Source organism: Pseudophryne corroboree, unplaced genomic scaffold (assembly GCF_028390025.1).
Source record: "Pseudophryne corroboree isolate aPseCor3 unplaced genomic scaffold, aPseCor3.hap2 scaffold_943, whole genome shotgun sequence".
Lineage (NCBI taxonomy): Eukaryota > Metazoa > Chordata > Amphibia > Anura > Myobatrachidae > Pseudophryne > Pseudophryne corroboree.
In genome coordinates this window covers 126868-148562 of record NW_026970523.1, presented here as the reverse complement: position 1 = coordinate 148562, position 21695 = coordinate 126868, and the positions used below count along the sequence as shown (strand labels likewise).

Genomic DNA, 21695 nt, shown 5'->3' with positions numbered 1-21695 from the left:
TCGTGGTAACTGGTGTAATAATGTGGTATATTGAGTATGCTAGTAAGGCATATAACTGCTCTCCAGCCTTTAAGTGTTACCAATCAATTTGTTACACTGTAAAGGATTTATGGTGTCCTGTTAGGACATGCAGCTGCTAGGCTGACTCAAAGATTTATCCATTTGTAACAATTATGTAACAGTTATATACATGTTACTGGTATTACATATAAATAGTATGACACAGGCCAGCAGTCCCATGTGTCTAGATTCCACAATAGGAGATTTTCTTTGTCTTATAAACTGCTGGAACACACAGCTGCTAGACTGACTTCAAATATATATACCGGTATTACTTTGTAACAGTCTTATAGTAAAGAGACTGTTACACACTGTCATTTAGTTATCTCAAGGTTAGCAGATTCTGTATTACTTTGTAACAGTCTTATAGTAAAGAGACTGTTACACACTGTCATTTAGTTATCTCAAGGTTAGCAGATTCTGTGTGAGGATAGTGTTCTGTTAGAACATGCAGCTGCTAGGCTGACTCATAGAAAATGTATCCATTTGTAACAAATGACACATACAGCATTAAATTAATATCTATAGCAGCCCATGTGACATCTCTACTCTTATCATAATTGTCTGGTTATTGCCAATCTGGACAGCAGGAGTGATATATATTCACTAGTCCCAATATCCCATCATATAAATATACCCACACTGATATACATTCTTATCAAGAGTTATTAGTAGCTATCTGTATGCACTTTAGACATTGTAATTGCTAAGTGACATCATATCTAGTGTATTCCTTTCTTATAGCTCAGCTTCTATTCCCTATTAGTGGAGACTAACAGCTAACATCATAATCATATATTTTTGTTTTATAACATTTCACATGAGTCAAATACACGCGGACACGCCGTGCCCTACACGCGTGTTTCACTGCATCTATGGCAACTTACATTAAAGCTAACAAGAAAGCACACTCGTTCTGTCTTTAAACTGATAAAAGAAACCCCAATAATATGGGGCATGCAAAAATTTAGATAAAACTCAGTTTTGCTCCTCTCCACGGAAATCTTTAGTAAAAGGCGAAAGATTTGTTCGTTCTGAAGAGAAACCAGAGCATGACCAAGATTCCACCTGTCGCCTGAGTGCCATGCCAGCAGTCCTCATTCAGCTCAAAGTGAGCACCCAATATGAAAGAAAGAAAGCAGATTTCTCACCAGGCTTCCCCTTGCTATAAGCATGGTTTGTACTCTTTTCCATGTGCTCCCAGATCTTTCAAGCAATTAGTATGGTCAAGAAAGTTCTGCTTGAAAAGAAACAGACATTTACTGTCATTGTTATACAAATAAACTTACATTAAAGCCAACAAGAAAGCTCACTCGTTCTGTCTTTAAACTGATAAAAGAAACCCCAATAATATGGGGCATGCAAAAATTGAGATAAAACTCAGTTTTGCTCCTCTCCACGGATAATCTTTAATAAAAGGCGAAAGATTTGTTCATTCTGAAGAGAAACCAGAGCATGACCAAGATTCCACCTGTCGCCTGAGTGCCATGCCAGCAGTCCTCATTCAGATCAAAGTGAGCGCCCAATTTGAAAGAAAGCAGATTTCTCACCTGGCTTCTCCTTGCTATAAGCATGGTTTGTACTGTATTCCATGTGCTCCCAGATCTTTCAAGCAAGTAGCATGGTCAAGAAAGTTCTGTTTGAAAAGAAACAAACATTTACTGTAATTTCTATGCAAATGAGCTTTCATTAAAGCACACTCATTCTATCTTTAAACCGATAAAAGAAACCCCAAAAAGATGGGGCATGCAAAAATTGAGGTAAAACTCAGTTTTGCTCCTCTCCACGGAAATCTTTAGTAAAAGGCGAAAGATTTGTTCGTTCTGAAGAGAAACCAGAGCATGACCAAGATTTTCATCTGAAAATATGTGTTCTCCCTGCAGTTGTTGTCCCCAGATGAGAGTTCCCTTGTGCTGCCTCAGTTGAATCTCCTTTACTTGACAGAGATGTGCCTGAGCAGCGGCCCTCCCCAGCCCTATCCCAAATCATACTTATTTTGCATAGGAGATACCATGGTCATGAAGATTGTTCTCCCAGGGTGAGGTTCATTCATTGCATTCTGGGTATGCTGACCCCTGTGATTTCCCCAAATGTGGGAAACTCGACTGCATTATTTGTGGTAGTGGGGGACTGTGTTTGTGCTTTCCTCTGGTCAGCTCTGGTAAAAGTCAGATTTCTTTGTCTCAGATCTTCCTCTAGCCTTGTTCTTCTTTCGAGAGTTCCCTTGTGCTGCCTCAGTTGGATCTCCTTCACTTGAGAGGGGGTGCCCGAGCAGCAATCCTCCACAGCTCTAGCCCAACTCCTACTTACCTGCCAGGTGAGATACTATGATCTTCACTGTTAGGGCAATCAGGATGTGGAATTCCCTGCCAGGGAAGGTGGTAATGGCGGACTCTGTAATTGGATTTAAAAAAGGAATGGATACATTTCTGAATGAAAAAGCTATCCAAGGTTATAATACTTAAAATATCAACATGGTTAATCCGGGGGTAACATGAGTTATAGTAGCTAACTAGTCATAAAACATTATTCAGCAAGTATGTAGAATCATCACAACTTAAAACAGGTTGAACACGATGGGCAATTTGCCTCTATTCAACCTCAAAAACTATGTTACTATATGTTACTATATTACTATGTTACTGTAGTATACAGAAAACCAAAATGCAATGAACAGTGATAGTGAGCACTGATGAGGATACTAGAACTGACACTGAGCAGCAAGATGCAGCACTGGACTATTAGTAATGTACTGTAGTATGCTGAGCACCACAATGCAGCACAAGACAATGAGCAGTGATACTGAGCACTGATGAGGATACTACTGAGAACTGACACTGAGCAGGAGAGACACACTACTAGTATTACTGAGCAGCAATAAGTAACCACTGATACTGAGCACTGCTATTGAGATTTCCACTGAGAGAACATAGCCACGTCCATTCCGCTCTCTCTTCAATGCACAAGTAAAAATGGCGGCAACGCGCAGCTCTTTATATGGAATCCGAATCTCGCGAGAATCCGACAGCGGGATGATGACATTTTCCCTTGTTCAGGTTTTCCGAGTCAGGCGGGAACAACCGAGCCTGCCTCGGACCAGTGTAAACCACGTGGAGTTCGTGGGGAATTCGGTTCTCGGAGAACCGAACCCGCTCCTCTCTACCTTATACCCATCAATTTTTTTATTTTCAATCTAAGCCCCTGCAGTTTTCTGTAAGCATCTGCTTCGCTATGATGATCAACAAGTCACAAGGGCAAACACTCAGGGCTTGAGGCGTAGATCTTAGGACCAGCTGCTACAAGCATGGCAGAGGTGTCACTATTACTGGTGACACCCAGAGAGGTGGCGAGGGAGATTGTAATGCAGTACGCGCAGATAAGCAGCGCAATGGTAAAAAGGAGGCATGGTTTCATAGGTAGGGACGTGGCCTGGTGGCCTGAATCTACATTTTGTTGCTCCGGGTGTCCCGGGGGTTGGGGGCTGCACCCGGGGACTAGTGTGTGAGCGGTGCTGGCTCCTGCACAGTGAAAAGGCATGGCCACCCAGCATGACGCCTCCCTTCTTGACCATGCTGTAATTGCAGTCGCACTGCAGTTCAGCGTGATCATAAAAAATGGTGTAGCCTCCTGCTGGTGCAGACTGTATGTGCGCGCAGGAAGCCGCCACCATTTTTGTGATCACAGCGGCTGAATGTGATGTCATACAGCCGCTGTGACCACGCCCCCTGTGTCTCCTCCGTTGCAGACCCCATTTTGAAGCATTGCCCCTGCACCGCTCCATCCCTGACTTGGAAATGGAGTGTTGCTGACCCACCTATCCCCCCCCCCCCCGCCCCGATTGACAGGCAGAGGCGATCGCATTCTCTGCAGGGTGCCGCAGAAAATGCAGGCACATGCGTATGCTCTTAGCAATTTTTGCAGTTGGATCGCTTATTGTGATTGCAATCCAACCTGAATCAGGCCCTATTACCTATCACAATGCGCTGCGGGCAGTACAAAATTGGGTTAATATAGGAGAAAAACCCCCAGACCTGTGCTCCTTAACTGTACCTGGTGACTAGTGGAGCGGCTGCCCAGTAATCAGTGTCCACGCCAGTGCGCACATGGTCCACCCCCTACGGCCACGCTCCCCTTCAACAGCGGCCTCGTGATCCGGAAGGGTGGTGTGTGTGTGACTGACCTTAGGATGAAACCGGAGCCTCCGCTGCAGTGACCCAGCAACCAGGGCACGGGAGTATACAGCGCCGCTGGGAGTGATGAAGCTGCAGTAAAGATGTCTATTAGACCTAGCCTGCTGCAGCCCTTGTAGATTCTCATAAAACAAGTTCTTCTTTTCTTGTCAAAATTTATAGCTAAGAATAGGCTGCCTGAGGCAGGCCCCTGTTAAGTGGCCTGCTACTGAAGGCACCAACTACACACTGAGCTCCCTGTTCATGGAAGCGGGGTTATAGAGGAGAATGCACTGAGCATCTTGGGAACAGTCAAAAGCTTTGAGCCGGTTGGTGCCTCAGATCAAGATCCTACTCTACACCCCAATGTGAATCCTTGTGGAGTCCAGTGTACCCCACAGAAGAAATTAATGTGTCACACCCATTGGCAGCAACCTTAGAATAGCTGCTGACGGGCACAATTGAGAATGGAAGGGGGGGGGGGGGACATTTGAATCCAGCACATAAATGCAATTCAAATATGTAATTTGTACCTTCCTATTTTAAAATATAATGGATGAACCTCACCCTGTGAGAACAATCTTCATGATCAAGAAATCTCATATGCAAAATAAGTATGAGTTGGGATAGGGCTGGGGAGGGTGTCTGCTCTGGCAGCCCCTCCCCCGTCAAGTTAAGGAGATTCAACTGAGGAAGCACAAGGGAACTCTCGTCTGGGGACAACAACTGCAGGGAGACCACATCTTTTCAGATGAACATGGGAGGGCGGAAGGCTGCCTAATACTGAAGCACCATCAAATATCAAACCATATGCAACATCTAGTACAAGCATTCCTGGGGGAAGGTCTGCAGCAGACGGATTTGCATACAGTGATGTTATCCAAGCAGTGGGCCAAAGTTGGCTGGAACCCTCATCTGCATATGAAAAGAGAAAAGGGGCGTGCAGGGCATGGCGGCCTTTTGCAGTGCTTGGATGACCCCTAGTTCTCATTAAACACCCCCACCCTCCTTTGGTGTGGGGCTCATGTTGGCCATGCCCCATCCCCTGAAGCATTCAAGCTGATTTCTTGCAGCAGCTGGGCACTGTAACAGCTCCAGAGCTGTTCTGTAAGGCAAGTAAAAGGGTGTGGGCCCTGCAGCACCACCTGTAGTTCGCATTGTGTGTTGGAAGGCACAAAGTAAGCAGACGGGAGGAGAAGTCAGGATAGTGCGCAAGGGCATCCTTTTCTCTTAGTCCGTAGAGGATGCTGGGGTCACATTAAGAACCATGGGGTATAGACGGGATCCGCAAGAGACATGGGCACTTTAAGACTATCAAAGGGTGTGAACTGGCTCCTCCCTCTATGCCCCTCCTCCAGACTCCAGTTATAGGAACTGTGCCCAGGGAGACGGACATTTCGAGGAAAGGATTTATTGTTAAACTAAGGTGAGCATCTTACCAGCTCACACCTTAAGCATGCCGCAGAATGTGGCATTCAACAGAACACAAGCCAACGGCATGAACAATTGCAGCAAAAAGCTGACCAGAACCATAACACAACATGTGTATAACCACAAGTAATAACTGCAGACACAGTATGGACTGGGACGGGTGCCCAGCATCCTCTACAGACTAAGAGAAAAGGATTTACCGGTAGGTATTAAAATCCTATTTTCTCATACGACCTAGAGGATGCTGGGGTCACATTAAGAACCATGGGGTTATACCAAAGCTCTTGAACGGGTGGAAGAGTGCGTACGACTCTGCAGCACCGAATGACCCAACTTGAGGTTATCATCGGCAGGGATGCAGTGGCGTTAATGTTTCCTGGTGTCAACCTGTATTATTTCAGTAGATATTGAAATGAGGATGCATCTTGCTGCCTTTCCAATGAAGCAAGTTTAATTTAGTAATAGGTGAAAAACCATCCCTACAAAGATGTTAATCAGATACTTGGCTTTGTGGACACTTTTCAGAGAACAAATTTGTTAGCATAAAAATAAAGCCAGAAAATGAAGAGCTGTTTAATCACTCAATTGGATTTTTTTGCCAGCATATTTCTTTTTCTCTGCAAACCACTGCTAAATTGTGCTTCCTAGCTGTTTTTATAAAATCACTGAATCAAATCTAACTCTGATTACATCAGAGAAGGCCAGGTACCCTACACCATAACAGGGGGTTTGAAATTTTGACTTGTCTACTTAAAGATCACCAAAATCTGATAACAAGGTCAATTAAGTCCCTGGGTGGGATTGAACCACCAACCTTTTGGTTAATAGCCTTACACACTAACTGATTGCGCCACAGCGACACTTTGCAAAAGTATATACTGACAAAGGCTAATAAGCATTCATCTAGAATGATTCCTAGAAACATTTTAAAAAGTCAATAATGTGGAGAGTTTTTGTAAGATGTTTCTTCCATCAACCAATGAAGAAACACATTGGTACTTTCCCATGATGAGTGAGTGCTTCAGGATCTCTTGCACTTACATGTGCAGCAGAGTACTGTAATGGAAGCATGCTGGGTCCATAACCCAGAGGTAGGCAGATTGAAACTATCCTCTGCTATATGCATTTTTTTTGTTAATTAAAGTAATCCAAAACTGGGATTGATATTTTTGCTCTTTTATTTTTACTTAAAGTACAATAACTTTTACCATTTTAATTTGTTTTAATAGTATATTGACAGTATTGTTTTCTTTCAAAAATCCAATTAATTTTCTTTACCCGATTATTAAAATGGTAATTGACAAAAACAAACTACATTGTCACCAGAAGAGCAATACAAAATGTACAAGTGATATATTAAAATCATCTTTCCAGCTTGAATTTCAATGATGCATTGGGGCAACGATTTTGTGAGAAACATCTTCACCCTTAAATAAAGATTTTCTTAATTCCTTACCTGTGTGCTAATTAGATATCACCTTGTTTTCACATTAAACAGACTTCCACATGAGAAAACAGCAAAGATGCAGTGGCGTTAATGTTTCCTGGTGTCAACCTGTATTATTTCCGTAGATATTGAAATGAGGATGCATCTTGCTGCCTTTCCAATGAAGCAAGTTTAATTTAGTAATAGGTGAAAAACCATCCCTACAAAGATGTTAATCAGATACTTGGCTTTGTGGACACTTTTCAGAGTACAAATTTGTTATCATAAAAATAAAGCCAGAAAATGAAGAGCTGTTTAATCACTCAATTGGATTTTTCTGCCAGCATTTTTCTTTTTCTCTGCAACCCACTGCTAAATTGTGCTTCCTAGCTGATTTTTTATAAAATCACTTAATCAAATCTAACTCTGATTACATCAGAGAAGGCCAGGTACCCTACACCATAAGAGGGGGTTTGCAATTTTGACTTGTCTACTTAAATATCACCAAAATCTGATCACAAGGTCAATTACGTCCCTGGGTGGGATTGAACCACCAACGTTTTGATTAATAGCTGAACACACTAACCGATTGCGCCACAGAGACACTTTGCAAAAAGTCCATACTGACAAAGACTAATAAGCATTCATTAGAACGTTTCCTAGAAAAACTTTAAAAAGTCAATAATCTGGAGAGTTTTTGTAAGATGTTTCTTCCAGCAACCAATGAAGAAACACATTGGTACTTTTGCATGATGAGTGAGTGCTTCAGGATCTCTTGCACTTACATGTGCAGCAGAGTACTGCAATGGAAGCATGCTGGGCCCATAACCCAGAGGTAAGCAGATTGAAACTATCCTTTGCTATATGCATTTTTTTTTTGTTCATTAAAGTAATCCAAAACTGGGATTGATATTTTAGCTTTTATTTTTACTTAAAGTACAATAACTTTTACCATTTTAATTTGTTTTAATAGTATATTGACAGTATTGTTTTCTTTCAAAAATCCACTTAATTTTCTTTACCCTATTATTAAAATGGTAATTGACAAAAACAAACTACATTGTCACCAGAAGAGCAATACAAAATGTACAAGTGATATATTAAAATCATCTTTCCAGCTTGAATTTCAATGATGCATTGGGGCAACGATTTTGTGAGAAACATCTTCACCCTTAAATAAAGATTTTCTTAATTCCTTACCTGTGTGCTAATTAGATATCACCTTGTTTTCACATTAAACAGACTTCCACATGAGAAAACAGCAAAGATGCAGTGGCGTTAATGTTTCCTGGTGTCAACCTGTATTATTTCCGTAGATATTGAAATGAGGATGCATCTTGCTGCCTTTCCAATGAAGCAAGTTTAATTTAGTAATAGGTGAAAAAACATCCCTACAAAGATGTTAATCAGATACTTGGCTTTGTGGACACTTTTCAGAGAACAAATTTGTTATCATAAAAATAAAGCCAGAAAATGAAGAGCTGTTTAATCACTCAATTGGATTTTTCTGCCAGCATTTTTCTTTTTCTCTGCAACCCACTGCTAAATTGTGCTTCCTAGCTGTTTTTTTATAAAATCACTTAATCAAATCTGATTACATCAGAGAAGGCCAGGTACCCTACACCATAAGAGGGGGTTTGCAATTTTGACTTGTCTACTTAAATATCACCAAAATCTGATTACAAGGTCAATTACGTCCCTGGGTGGGATTGAACCACCAACCTTTTGAGTAATAGCTGAACACACTAACCGATTGCGCCACAGAGACACTTTGCGAAAAGTACATACTGACAAAGATTAATAAGCATTCATCTAGAACGTTTCCTAGAAAAACTTTAAAAAGTCAATAATCTGGAGAGTTTTTGTAAGATGTTTCTTCCAGCAACCAATGAAGAAACACATTGGTACTTTCGCATGATGAGTGAGTGCTTCAGGATCTCTTGCACTTACATGTGCAGCAGAGTACTGCAATGGAAGCATGCTGGGCCCATAACCCAGAGGTAGGCAGATTGAAACTATCCTTTGCTATATGCATTTTTTTTTTGTTCATTAAAGTAATCCAAAACTGGGGTTGATATTTTAGCTTTTATTTTTACTTAAAGTACAATAACTTTTACCATTTTAATTTGTTTTAGTCCAAATGGCATATCAGCAGTCAGCACTAACTGGTGACATGCCATTTGTACAAGTAAGCCATGTGTGACTAATATATAAACATACTTTATTAAATAACACCTCAAACTATCATACCCAGGATTCAAACCTATAACCTGTTGAATTCTAATCAAACACCCTACCCATGGAGCTACTTGATCCTGCATCTTTTCTAACCTCCAAAAACAGATTCAGTTGCATTTTCCAGCGTGTTTTGTTTGCGCCTTTGCAAATGTCTTACATCGACAAACTTATTTAGTACTATTTTGCAAATAGGGTTACATTGTCGCAACATTGTGTTCCCTAATTGCTTGATTTTTTAAATGCAACAATGCAGACACCTGATAATTGCTCTGTGGAGTCTTATTTTGTGTTTTGTGTTTAGTCTTTAGATCTGAATTTGAATGTACTAGTGAACTAACTTAATTTCCTACTTCTAAATTCATTCCTAAATTCACTACTTACATGAATCCTGTAGTTGGGCATTTTGGGACTTCGATTGTGGGCATTGTTTTGTGTCCAGACCAGCAGCAGGTGGTGTGCATTTGCTGGAAAGGCATCGAAGACCTCCGATATGCTGCATCTCCTGATGTGTGTCTCCCTCAAGTGGCTGTCAGCAAATGCCTGCTAGACACCCCATTCCAAGCTGATTGTGACATCATGGAACATGCATCATAGAACAGGCATGCTAAAACATGGGTCTTCAACCTGCGACCCTCCAGCTGCTGTGGAACTACACATCCCAGCATGCCCTGCCTCAGTTTTAGCATACCTTAATAGCAAAACTGTGGCAGGGCATGCTGGGATGTGTAGTTTCACAGCAGCTGGAGGGCCACAGGATGAAGACCCATGTGCTAGAGCCGTTGAAAAACGGATAGTGTTCCCAAGCCTTCCATCCTGGAATATCTTTGGTCTTTCGCCAATGAAGAAAGCAATCCCTCCCTCCAGCAGACCCTTCAACCACAATACAAGATCACAGCCAAAAGGCCGAGAAGCAACTACACTTGAGCTTAACAAAAATGGCTAAAACTTAGTGGAGGAAAGTGCAGTGCACCAAAACATAAGCTGACACAATCATGGAGAATGCGCCAGCATATATGCTCTTCTATCTATATTTTGCAAACATGCTCTTGTCCCCTCCAGCTGCTCTATGTAGATTTAACGTCTGGCAAGGTGCATAACCCACTGACAAGCAGGCACACTCCTGCATGAGTTTTCACTCTCACTAGCTGGATGATACACAATCATTTGCATGTGCTCCACCTCCGACACACCACCCACCCAACCACCCAGTCACCAGAGCCACCCACAAACCAACTGGCTCCGTGATTTAATTTGCACAGTGTAGTCATCCAGGCAGCATGTCCTTCTCAATGGAAGGATCTCTGGTTCCATGGAATCTTCCGCATTGGAATGCTGCGGAACAAAAAGGATTTAAATATTCAGCTTGCTAGCATTCAATGTACCTGCGGCTTGGCTCTAGCACATGGGTCTTCATCCTGTGGCCCTCCAGCTGCTGTGAAACTACACATCCCAGCATGCCCTGCCACAGTTTTGCTATAAGGTATGCTAAAACTGAGGCAGGGCATGCTGGGATGTGTAGTTCCACAGCAGCTGGAGGGTCGCAGGTTGAAGACCCATGTTTTAGCATGCCTGTTCTATGATGCATGTTCCGTGATGTCACAATCAGCTTGGAATGGGGTGTCTAGCAGGCATTTGCTGACAGCCACTTGAGGGAGACACACATCAGGAGATGCAGCATATCGGAGGTCTTCGATGCCTTTCCAGCAAATGCACACCACCTGCTGCTGGTCTGGACACAAAACAATGCCCACAATCGAAGTCCCAAAATGCCCAACTACAGGATTCATGTAAGTAGTGAATTTAGGAATGAATTTAGAAGTAGGAAATTAAGTTAGTTCACAAGTACATTCAAATTCAGATCTAAAGTCTAGGTAGGCCTCACGTCCTGGCAGCCGCCAGCATTTAAAAATGCCTTGATTAGAGGTACGGAATTAAATGTAGATAAGAAGTAGACACAAAATAAGACTCCGCAGAGCAGTTATCAGGTGTTTTTATCAATTGTTGCATTTAAAAAATCAAGCAATTAGGGAACACAATGTTGCAACAATGTAACCCTATTTGCAAAATAGTACTAAATAAGTTTGTCGATGTAAGACATTTGCAAAGGCGCATCCAAAACACGCTGGAAAATGCTACTGAATCTGTTTTTGGAGGCTAGAATAGGAAATGTGCATCGGTCCTACAAGTACTGAAAGCTCTTCTCCCATCTCCCTTTTCTGAAAAGCCATTTAATATATGGTTCCCAGATAGGGGACATATCAGATATTGCCTTTCAAAAGCAGCAAATATCATACCACTTCTATTGCCATCAAAGATAAACATTGATTGTTTTCAGATATTGGATTGAAAAAGCAGTCTTTATTGACATAAAGAAGCAAAAAAACATACATAAACATTACACACATAAGTACTGTGTTGCAGCACAGCCAAAACACAATACAAATGCTGTCGGTATAGTACAGTTCAAGAACTACAGCACAGGTCAGCCTACACTATAAATCATGAACTGCACTATACATTTAAACAATACAATAGTTAATAAGGCTATGGGTGTGGAGTGTAAGAGGGTGACGGAATCACAAGCCCAAAGCTTTATTGAAAGACAGACACATATAAAGGGAGGATTAATAAATACAAAGATACCCTTTACTATAGAATGTAGTCCAATCCGGTCTTTCAACTCTTCCACAACTGAAAAACGGATAGTGTTCCCAAGCCTTCCATCCTGGAATATCTTCAGTCTCTCGCCAATGAAGAAAACAATCCCTCCAGCAGACTCTTCAACCACAATACAATATCACAGCCAAAAGAGCGAGAAGCAACTACACTTGCGTTTAAACAAAATGGCTAAAACTTAGTGAAAGTGCAGTGCACCAAAACATAAGCTGACACAATCATGGAGAATGCGCCAGCATATATGCTCTTCTGTCTATATTTTCCAAACCTGCTCTTGTCCCCTCCAGTTGCTCCATGTAGATTTGACGTCTGGCAAGGTGCATAACTCACTGACAAGCAGGCACACTCCTGCATGAGTTTTCTCTCTCACTAGCTGGATGATACACATTCATTTGCATGTGCTCCACCTCCGACACACCGCCCACCCAACCACCCAGTCACCAGAGCCACCCACAAGCCAACTGGCTCCGTGATTTAATTTGCACAGTGCAGTCATCCAGGCAGCATGTCCTTCTCAATGGAATAATCTCTGGTTCCATGGAATCTTCCGCATTGGAATGCTGCGGAACAAAAAGGATTTAAACATTCAGCTTGCTAGCATTCAATGTACCTGCGGTTTGGTTCTAGCACATGGGTCTTCATCCTGTTGCCCTCCAGCTGCTGTGAAACTACACATCCCAGCATGCCCTGCTACAGTTTTGCTTTTAAGGTATGCTAAAACTGAGGCAGGGCATGCTGGGATATGTAGTTCCACAGCAGCTGGAGGGTCGCAGGTTGAAGACCCATGTTCTAGCATGCCTGTTCTATGATGCATGTTCCGTGATGTCACAATCAGCTTGGAATGGGGTGTCTAGCATGCATTTGCTGACAGCCACTTGAGGCAGACACACATCAGGAGATGCAGCATATCGGAGGTCTTCGATGCCTTTCCAGCAAATGCACACCACCAGCTGCTGGTCTGGACACAAAACAATGCCCACAATTGAAGGCTCAAAATGCCCAACTACAGGATTAATGTAAGTAGTGAATTTAGGAATGAATTTAGAAGTAGGAAATTAAGTTAGTTCACAAGTACATTCAAATTCAGATCTAAAGACTAGGTAGGCCTCACGTCCTGGCAGCACCCAGCATTTAAAAATGCCTTGATTATAGGTAGGGAATTAAATGTAGATAAGAAGTAGACACAAAAGAAGACTCCACAGAGCAATTATCAGGTGTCTTTATCAATTTTTGCATTTAAAAAATCAAGCAATTAGGGAACACAATGTTGCGACAATGTAACCCTATTTGCAAAATAGTACTAAATAAGTTTGTCGATGTAAGACATTTGCAAAGGCGCAAACAAAACACGCTGGAAAATGCAACTGAATCTGTTTTTGGAGGTTAGAATAGATGCAGGATCAAGTAGCTCAATGGGTAGGGTGTTTGATTAGAATTTAACAGGTTATAGGTTTGAATCCTGGGTATGATAGTTTGAGGTGTTATTTAATAAAGTATGTTTATATATTAGTCACACATGGCTTACTTGTACAAATGGCATGTCACCAGTTAGTGCTGACTGCTGATATGCCATTTACACAAACATGCCATGTGTGACTGTATATGCATTTAAGGAGGGCACCCCTGCAAAACCACAAACCATTGAGTGTCAAGTATACTAGATATATCTTCATATCTCATGTGCTTTCTCTGAGACCAATCTTGTTATGCCCCTTCCCCACAAGGCATGCGCCTTTTGTCCATATTGCAAAAATGGGGGGGAGGGCATATAATTCTCTGTCACAGGGCACCAAAAAGTCTAGTTATGGCTCTGGTATGCATTATGTAATCTGGCAGACCATCTCTCCAACACTGGCTGGTTGGAATAGAAATCCGGTTATCTATGTGAGCAAATGACCATCAACGATTTACTCTCAAACACTAAAAAATGGACAAAAATGGTCCCCTAAACAAATTGGTTAAATTTTGGGTTTAACCAATTTGTGTAATGACCATTTTTGACCACTTTTCTAGTGTTTGGGAGCAAATGGTTAATTGACATTTGCTCCTATACATTACCAGATTTTCATTCCATCCATCCAGACTGGATAGATAGCCTGACAGATAATTGTGTAGTGTACGCCCAGGATAACTGTTAGTCATGCTTTATTTTATGGCGGCACATAAATGGGTGGACAGATCCAGGGCAAGCACTGCCCACTCATGCATAGTTGTCAACTGATGTGAAGTTCCAGGGGGCAATCTCAGTTATAAAGAGAAGTATCTGGAAATTGTCCCTAGTTAAAAAAAAAAAATTTGATCAACTCCATTTATTTAGTATGATATCCCAGGTGATAGGATGCCGGCAGTCAGAACAACATACTTTATTAAATAACACATCTCAAACTACCATACCCAGGATTCAAACCTATAACCTGTTGAATTCTAATCAAACACCCTACCTATTGAGCTATTTGATCCTGCATAAAAATTGTGAACATTATATGAAGCTATTGGTACTTTGCAAAAAAAAAGAATCAGCATTACAACGCAGCAGATCCATGCAGTTTGCAGCCACACACTACATGTATCTGCTCAGCCACAATGCTGATTATTTCTTCACAAAGTACAAGGTGAGCTCCAAACAGAATTCTCTAGCTTAGAATTATACCTTTCTTTGCCAAACCTAGAAGTCGGGCCCCCCACCCTGGGATCCCCCAGAGGGAGGCCTGCACCGTCATGCGGCAGGCTTGTCCGTTTTGGAAGCAGGCTGATGGGCAGCCCAGGATTGCTTCAGTCTGGGCTTGGCAGGTCTGGAAACATGAGCTTGCTTTGGGTATGCCTGACCTTGGGTACGCTTTACCTGGAGGATGAAAGGGCCAAGAAAAGTACTTTTAGCCTTCTGCGTGGTAGGAGTCATACTAGGTAGGCAAGCTGTTTTAGCAGTAGCCAGATCAGCTACAATCTTATTGAGGTCTTCTCCAAAAGGAGATTCAACTGAGGCAGCACAAGGGAACTCTCATCTGGGGACAACAACTGCAGGGAGAACACATATTTTCAGATGAACATGGTAGGGCAGAAGGCTGCCTAATACTGAAGCACCCCCAAACAACAAATCAAATGCAACTTACTTGACAGAGATGTGCCTGAGCAACGGCCCTCCCCAGCCCTATCCCAAATCATACTTATTTTGCATAGGAGATACCATGGTCATGAAGATTGTTCTCCCAGGGTTAGGTTCATTCATTGCATTCTGGGTATGCTGACCCCTGTGATTTCCCCAAATGTGGGAAACTCGACTGCATTATTTGTGGTAGTGGGGGACTGTGTTTGTGCTTTCCTCTGGTCAGCTCTGGTAAAATTCAGATTTCTTTGTCTCAGATCTTCCTCTAGCCTTGTTCTTCTTTCGAGAGTTCCCTTGTGCTGCCTCAGTTGGATCTCCTTCACTTGACAGGGGGGTGCCCGAGCAGCGACCCTCCCCAGCTCTAGCCCAACTCCTACTTACCTGCCAGGTGAGATACTATGATCATGAAGTTGCTTCTCCCAGGGCAAGGCTCACCCATTGCACTCTGGGTGTGCTGCCCCTGCGATTTCCCCAAATGTGGGAAACTTGACTGCATAATTTGAGTTTTCCCTGGTCGGCTCTCATGTAATTCAGATCTCTTTGTCTCAGGTCTCTCTCCAGCCTAGTTTGCTGTCTGGTTCCACTTCTTTTTTCTTGAGCCCCTCCCTTCTATACCCTTGTGCACTATCCTGACTTCTCCTCCCGTCTGCTCACTTTGTGCCTCCCAATGCACAATGCAAACTACGGGTAGTGCTGCAGGGCCCACACCCTTTTACTTGCTTTACAGAGCAGCTCTGGAGCTGTTACAGTGCCCAGCTGCTGCAAGAAATCAGCTTGAATACTTCAGGGGCTGGGGAATGGCCAACATGAGCCCCACACTGAAGGAGGGTGGGGGTGCTTAATGCGAACTAGGGGTCATCCAAGCACCACAAAAGGCCTCCATGCCCTGCACGCTCCTTTTCTCTTTTCATATGCAGACGAGGGTTGAAGCCAACTTTGACCCACTGCTTGGATGACATCACCATATTCAAATCCATCTGCTGCAGGCCATCCCCCAGGAATGCTTGCACTAGTTGTTGCATTTGGTTTGTTGTTTGGGGGTGCTTCAGTATTAGGCAGCCTTCTGCCACCCCATGTTCATCTGAAAATATGTGTTCTCCCTGCAGTTGTTGTCCCCAGATGAGAGTTCCCTTGTGCTGCCTCAGTTGAATCTCCTTTACTTGACAGAGATGTGCCTGAGCAGCGGCCCTCCCCAGCCCTATCCCAAATCATACTTATTTTGCATAGGAGATACTATTGTCATGAAGATTGTTTTCCCAGGGTGAGGTTCATTCATTGCATTCTGGGTATGCTGACCCCTGTGATTTCCCCAAATGTGGGAAACTCGACTGCATTATTTGTGGTAGTGGTGGACTGTGTTTGTGCTTTCCTCTGGTCAGCTCTGGTAAAGTCAGATTTCTTTGTCTCAGATCTTCCTCTAGCCTTGTTCTTCTTTTGAGAGTTCCCTTGTGCTGCCTCAGTTGGATCTCCTTCACTTGAAAGGTAGTGCCCGAGCAGCGACCCTCCCCAGCTCTAACCCAACTCCTACTAACCTGCCAGGTGAGATACTATGATCATGAAGGTGCTTCTCCCAGGGCAAGGCTCACCCATTGCACTCTGGGTGTGCTGCCCCTTGCGATTTCCCCAAATGTGGGAAACTTGACTGCATAATTTGTGTTTCCCCTGGACGGCTCTCGTATAATTCAGATCTCTTTGTCTCAGGTCTCTCTCCAGCCTAGTATGCTGTCTGTTTCCACTTCTCTTTTCTTGAGCCCCTCCCTTCTATAACCTTGTGCACTATCCTGACTTCTCCTCCCGTCTGCTTACTTTGTGCCTTCCAATGCACAATGCAAACTACAGGTAGTGCTGCAGGGCCCACACCCTTTTACTTGCCTTACAGAGCAGCTCTGGAGCTGTTACAGTACCTAGCTGCTGCAAGAAATCAGCTTGAATGCTTCAGGGGCTGGGGCATGGCCAACATGAGCCCCACACCGAAGGAGGGTGGGGGTGTTTAATGCGAACTAGGGGTCATCCAAGCGTCGCAAAAGGCCGCCATGCCCTGCATATCCCTTTTCTCTTTTCATAAGCAGACGAGGGTTGAAGCCAACTTTGACCCACTGCTTGGATGACATCACTTGCTGCCTTTCCAATGAAGCAAGTTTAATTTAGTAATAGGTGAAAAACCATCCCTACAAAGGTGTTAATCAGATACTTGGCTTTGTGGACACTTTTCAGAGAACAAATTAGTTAGCATAAAAATAAAGCCAGAAAATGAAGAGCTGTTTAGTCACTCAATTGGATTTTTCTGCAAGCGTATTTCTTTTTCTCTGCAACCCACTGCTAAGTTGTGCTTCCTAGCTGTTCTTTTATAAAATCACTTAATCAAATCTAACTCTGATTACATCAGAGTAGGCCAGGTACCCTACACCATAAGAGGGGGTTTGAAATTTTGACTTGTCTACTTAAAGATCACCAAAATCTGATGACATGGTCAATAACATCACTGGGTGGGATTGAACCACCAACCCTTTGGTTAATAACCAAACACACTAACCGATTGCACCACCGAGACACTTTGCAAAAGTACATACTGACAAAGGCTAATAAGCATTCATCTAGAACGTTTCCTAGAAAACTTTAAAAAGTCAATAATCTGGAGAGTTTTTGTAAGATGTTTCTTCCATCAACCAATGAAGAAACGCATTGGTACTTTCCCATGATGAGTGAGTGCTTCAGGATCTCTTGCACTTACATGTGCAGCAGAGTACTGCAATGGAAGCATGCTGGGCCCCTTAACCCAGAGGTAGGCAGATTGAAACTATCCTCTGCTATATGCATTTTTTTTTTGTTAATTAAAGTAATCCAAAACTGGGATTGATATTTTTGCTCTTTTATTTTTACTTAAAGTACAATAGCTTTTACCATTTTAATTTGTTTTAATAGTATATTGACAGTATTGTTTTCTTTCAAAAATCCACTTAATTTTCTTTACCCTATTATTAAAATGGTAATTGACAAAAACAAACTACATTGTCACCAGAAGAGCAATACAAAATGTACAAGTGATATATTAAAATCATCTTTCCAGCTTGAATTTCAATGATGCATTGGGGCAACGATTTTGTGAGAAACATCTTCACCCTTAAATAAAGATTTTCTTAATTCCTTACCTGTGTGCTAATTAGATATCACCTTGTTTTCACATTAAACAGACTTCCACATGAGAAAGCAGCAAGGATGCAGTGGCGTTAATGTTTCCTGGTGTCAACCTGTATTATTTCAGGAGATATTGAAATGAGGATGCATCTTGCTGCCTTTCCAATGAAGCAAGTTTAATTTAGTAATAGGTGAAAAACCATCCCTACAAAGATGTTAATCAGATACTTGGCTTTGTGGACACTTTTCAGAGAACAAATTTGTTAGCATAAAAATAAAGCCAGAAAATGAAGAGCTGTTTAATCACTCAATTGGATTTTTTTGCCAGCATATTTCTTTTTCTCTGCAAACCACTGCTAAATTGTGCTTCCTAGCTGTTTTTATAAAATCACTGAATCAAATCTAACTCTGATTACATCAGAGAAGGCCAGGTACCCTACACCATAACAGGGGTTTTTGAAATTTTGACTTGTCTACTTAAAGATCACCAAAATCTGATAACAAGGTCAATTACATCCCTGGGTGGGATTGAACCACCAACCTTTTGGTTAATAGCCGTACACACTAACTGATTGCGCCACAGCGACACTTTGCAAAAGTATATACTGACAAAGGCTAATAAGCATTCATCTAGAACGTTTCCTTGAAAAACTTTAAATAGTCAATAATCTGGAGAGTTTTTGTAAGATGTTTCTTCCATCAACCAATGAAGAAACACATTGGTACTTTCCCATGATGAGTGAGTGCTTCAGGATCTCTTGCAATTACATGTGCAGCAGAGTACTGTAATGGAAGCATGCTGGGTCCATAGCACAGAGGTAGGCAGATTGAAACTATCCTCTGCTATATGCGTTTTTTTTTTGTTAATTAAAGTAATCCAAAACTGGGATTGATATTTTTGCTCTTTTATTTTTACTTAAAGTACAATAACTTTTACCATTTTCATTTGTTTTAATAGTATATTGACAGTATTGTTTTCTTTCAAAAATCCACTTAATTTTCTTTACCCGATTATTAAAATGGTAATTGACAAAAACAAACTACATTGTCACCAGAAGAGCAATACAAAATGTACAAGTGATATATTAAAATCATCTTTCCAGCTTGAATTTCAATGATGCATTGGGGCAACGATTTTGTGAGAAACATCTTCACCCTTAAATAAAGATTTTCTTAATTCCTTACCTGTGTGCTAATTAGATATCACCTTGTTTTCACATTAAACAGACTTCCACATGAGAAAGCACAAAGGATGCAGTGGCGTTAATGTTTCCTGGTGTCAACCTGTATTATTTCAGTAGATATTGAAATGAGGATGCATCTTGCTGCCTTTCCAATGAAGCAAGTTTAATTTAGTAATAGGTTAAAAACCATCCCTACAAAGGTGTTAATCAGAAACTTGGCTTTGTGGACACTTTTCAGAGAACAAATTTGTTAGCATAAAAATAAAGCCAGAAAATGAAGAGCTGTTTAATCACTCAATTGGATTTTTTTGCCAGCATATTTCTTTTTCTCTGCAACCCACTGCTAAATTGTGCTTCCTAGCTGTTTTTATAAAATCACTGAATCAAATCTAACTCTGATTACATCAGAGAAGGCCAGGTACCCTACACCATAAGAGGGGGTTTGAAATTTTGACTTGTCTACATAAAGATCACCAAAATCTGATAACAAGGTCAATTACGTCCCTGGGTGGGATTGAACCACCAACCTTTTGGTTAATAGCCTTACACAGTAACTGATTGCGCCACAGCAACACTTTGTAAAAGTCCATACTGACAAAGGCTAATAAGCATTCATCTAGAACGATTCCTAGAAACATTTTAAAAAGTCAATAATGTGGAGAGTTTTTGTAAGATGTTTCTTCCATCAACCAATGAAGAAACACATTGGTACTTTCCCATGATGAGTGAGTGCTTCAGGATCTCTTGCACTTACATGTGCAGCAGAGTACTGTAATGGAAGCATGCTGGGTCCATAACCCAGAGGTAGGCAGATTGAAACTATCCTTTGCTATATGCATTTTTTTTTTGTTCATTAAAGTAATCCAAAACTGGGATTGATATTTTAGCTTTTATTTTTACTTAAAGTACAATAACTTTTACCATTTTAATTTGTTTTAGTGCAAATGGCATATCAGCAGTCAGCACTAACTGGTGACATGCCATTTGTACAAGTAAGCAATGTGTGACTAATATATAAACATGCTTTATTAAATAACATCTCAAACTATCATACCCAGGATTCAAACCTATAACCTGTTGAATTCTAATCAAACACCCTACCCATGGAGCTACTTGATCCTGCATCTTTTCTAACCTCCAAAAACAGATTCAGTTGCATTTTCCAGCGTGTTTTGTTTGCGCCTTTGCAAATGTCTTACATCGACAAACTTATTTAGTACTATTTTGCAAATAGGGTTACATTGTCGCAACATTGTGTTCCCTAATTGCTTGATTTTTTAAATGCAACAATTGATAAAGACACCTGATAATTGCTCTGTGGAGTCTTATTTTGTGTTTTGTGTTTAGTCTTTAGATCTGAATTTGAATGTACTTGTGAACTAACTTAATTTCCTACTTCTAAATTCATTCCTAAATTCACTACTTACATGAATCCTGTAGTTGGGCATTTTGGGACTTCGATTGTGGGCATTGTTTTGTGTCCAGACCAGCAGCAGGTGGTGTGCATTTGCTGGAAAGGCATCGAAGACCTCCGATATGCTGCATCTCCTGATGTGTGTCTCCCTCAAGTGGCTGTCAGCAAATGCCTGCTAGACACCCCATTCCAAGCTGATTGTGACATCATGGAACATGCATCATAGAACAGGCATGCTAAAACATTGGTCTTCAACCTGCGACCCTCCAGCTGCTGTGGAACTACACATCCCAGCATGCCCTGCCTCAGTTTTAGCATACCTTAATAGCAAAACTGTGGCAGGGCATGCTGGGATGTGTAGTTTCACAGCAGCTGGAGGGCCACAGGATGAAGACCCATGTGCTAGAGCCAAGCCGCAGGTACATTGAATGCTAGCAAGCTGAATATTTAAATCCTTTTTGTTCCGCAGCATTCCAATGCGGAAGATTCCATGGAACCAGAGATCCTTCCATTGAGAAGGACATGCTGCCTGGATGACTACACTGTGCAAATTAAATCACGGAGCCAGTTGGCTTGTGGGTGGCTCTGGTGACTGGGTGGTTGGGTGGGTGGTGTGTCGGAAGTGGAGCGCATGCAAATGATTGTGTATCATCCAGCTAGTGAGAGAGAAAACTCATGCAGGAGTGTGCCTGCTTGTCAGTGGGTTATGCACCTTGCCAGACGTTAAATCTACATAGAGCAGCTGGAGGGGACAAGAGCAGGTTTGCAAAATATAGATAGAAGAGCATATATGCTGGCGCATTCTCCATGATTGTGTCAGCTTATGTTTTGGTGCACTGCACTTTCCTCCACTAAGTTT

At 41.9% G+C, this 21695-nt stretch overlaps 8 non-coding genes across 8 annotated transcripts; 5 read left to right on the top strand and 3 right to left on the bottom strand.

The window, feature by feature from the left end:
- Positions 1–998: 998 nt before the first annotated feature.
- Positions 999–1114, bottom strand: LOC135047874 (U5 spliceosomal RNA). Its single transcript, XR_010239843.1, has one exon. It is a non-coding gene; the product is annotated as a U5 spliceosomal RNA (small nuclear RNA).
- A 286-nt stretch (positions 1115–1400) lies between these two features.
- On the bottom strand, positions 1401–1517 carry LOC135047899 (U5 spliceosomal RNA). Its single transcript, XR_010239868.1, has one exon. It is a non-coding gene; the product is annotated as a U5 spliceosomal RNA (small nuclear RNA).
- A 270-nt stretch (positions 1518–1787) lies between these two features.
- On the bottom strand, positions 1788–1903 carry LOC135047873 (U5 spliceosomal RNA). Its single transcript, XR_010239842.1, has one exon. It is a non-coding gene; the product is annotated as a U5 spliceosomal RNA (small nuclear RNA).
- A 144-nt stretch (positions 1904–2047) lies between these two features.
- On the top strand, positions 2048–2211 carry LOC135047838 (U1 spliceosomal RNA). Its single transcript, XR_010239816.1, has one exon. It is a non-coding gene; the product is annotated as a U1 spliceosomal RNA (small nuclear RNA).
- Positions 2212–15160: 12949 nt separating this feature from the next.
- On the top strand, positions 15161–15324 carry LOC135047911 (U1 spliceosomal RNA). The gene has a single exon (XR_010239880.1). It is a non-coding gene; the product is annotated as a U1 spliceosomal RNA (small nuclear RNA).
- A 152-nt stretch (positions 15325–15476) lies between these two features.
- LOC135047842 (U1 spliceosomal RNA) lies at positions 15477–15639 on the top strand. The gene has a single exon (XR_010239820.1). It is a non-coding gene; the product is annotated as a U1 spliceosomal RNA (small nuclear RNA).
- Positions 15640–16313: 674 nt separating this feature from the next.
- Positions 16314–16477, top strand: LOC135047923 (U1 spliceosomal RNA). Its single transcript, XR_010239892.1, has one exon. It is a non-coding gene; the product is annotated as a U1 spliceosomal RNA (small nuclear RNA).
- Positions 16478–16627: 150 nt separating this feature from the next.
- On the top strand, positions 16628–16791 carry LOC135047819 (U1 spliceosomal RNA). Its single transcript, XR_010239803.1, has one exon. It is a non-coding gene; the product is annotated as a U1 spliceosomal RNA (small nuclear RNA).
- The last annotated feature ends 4904 nt before the right edge of the window (positions 16792–21695 follow it).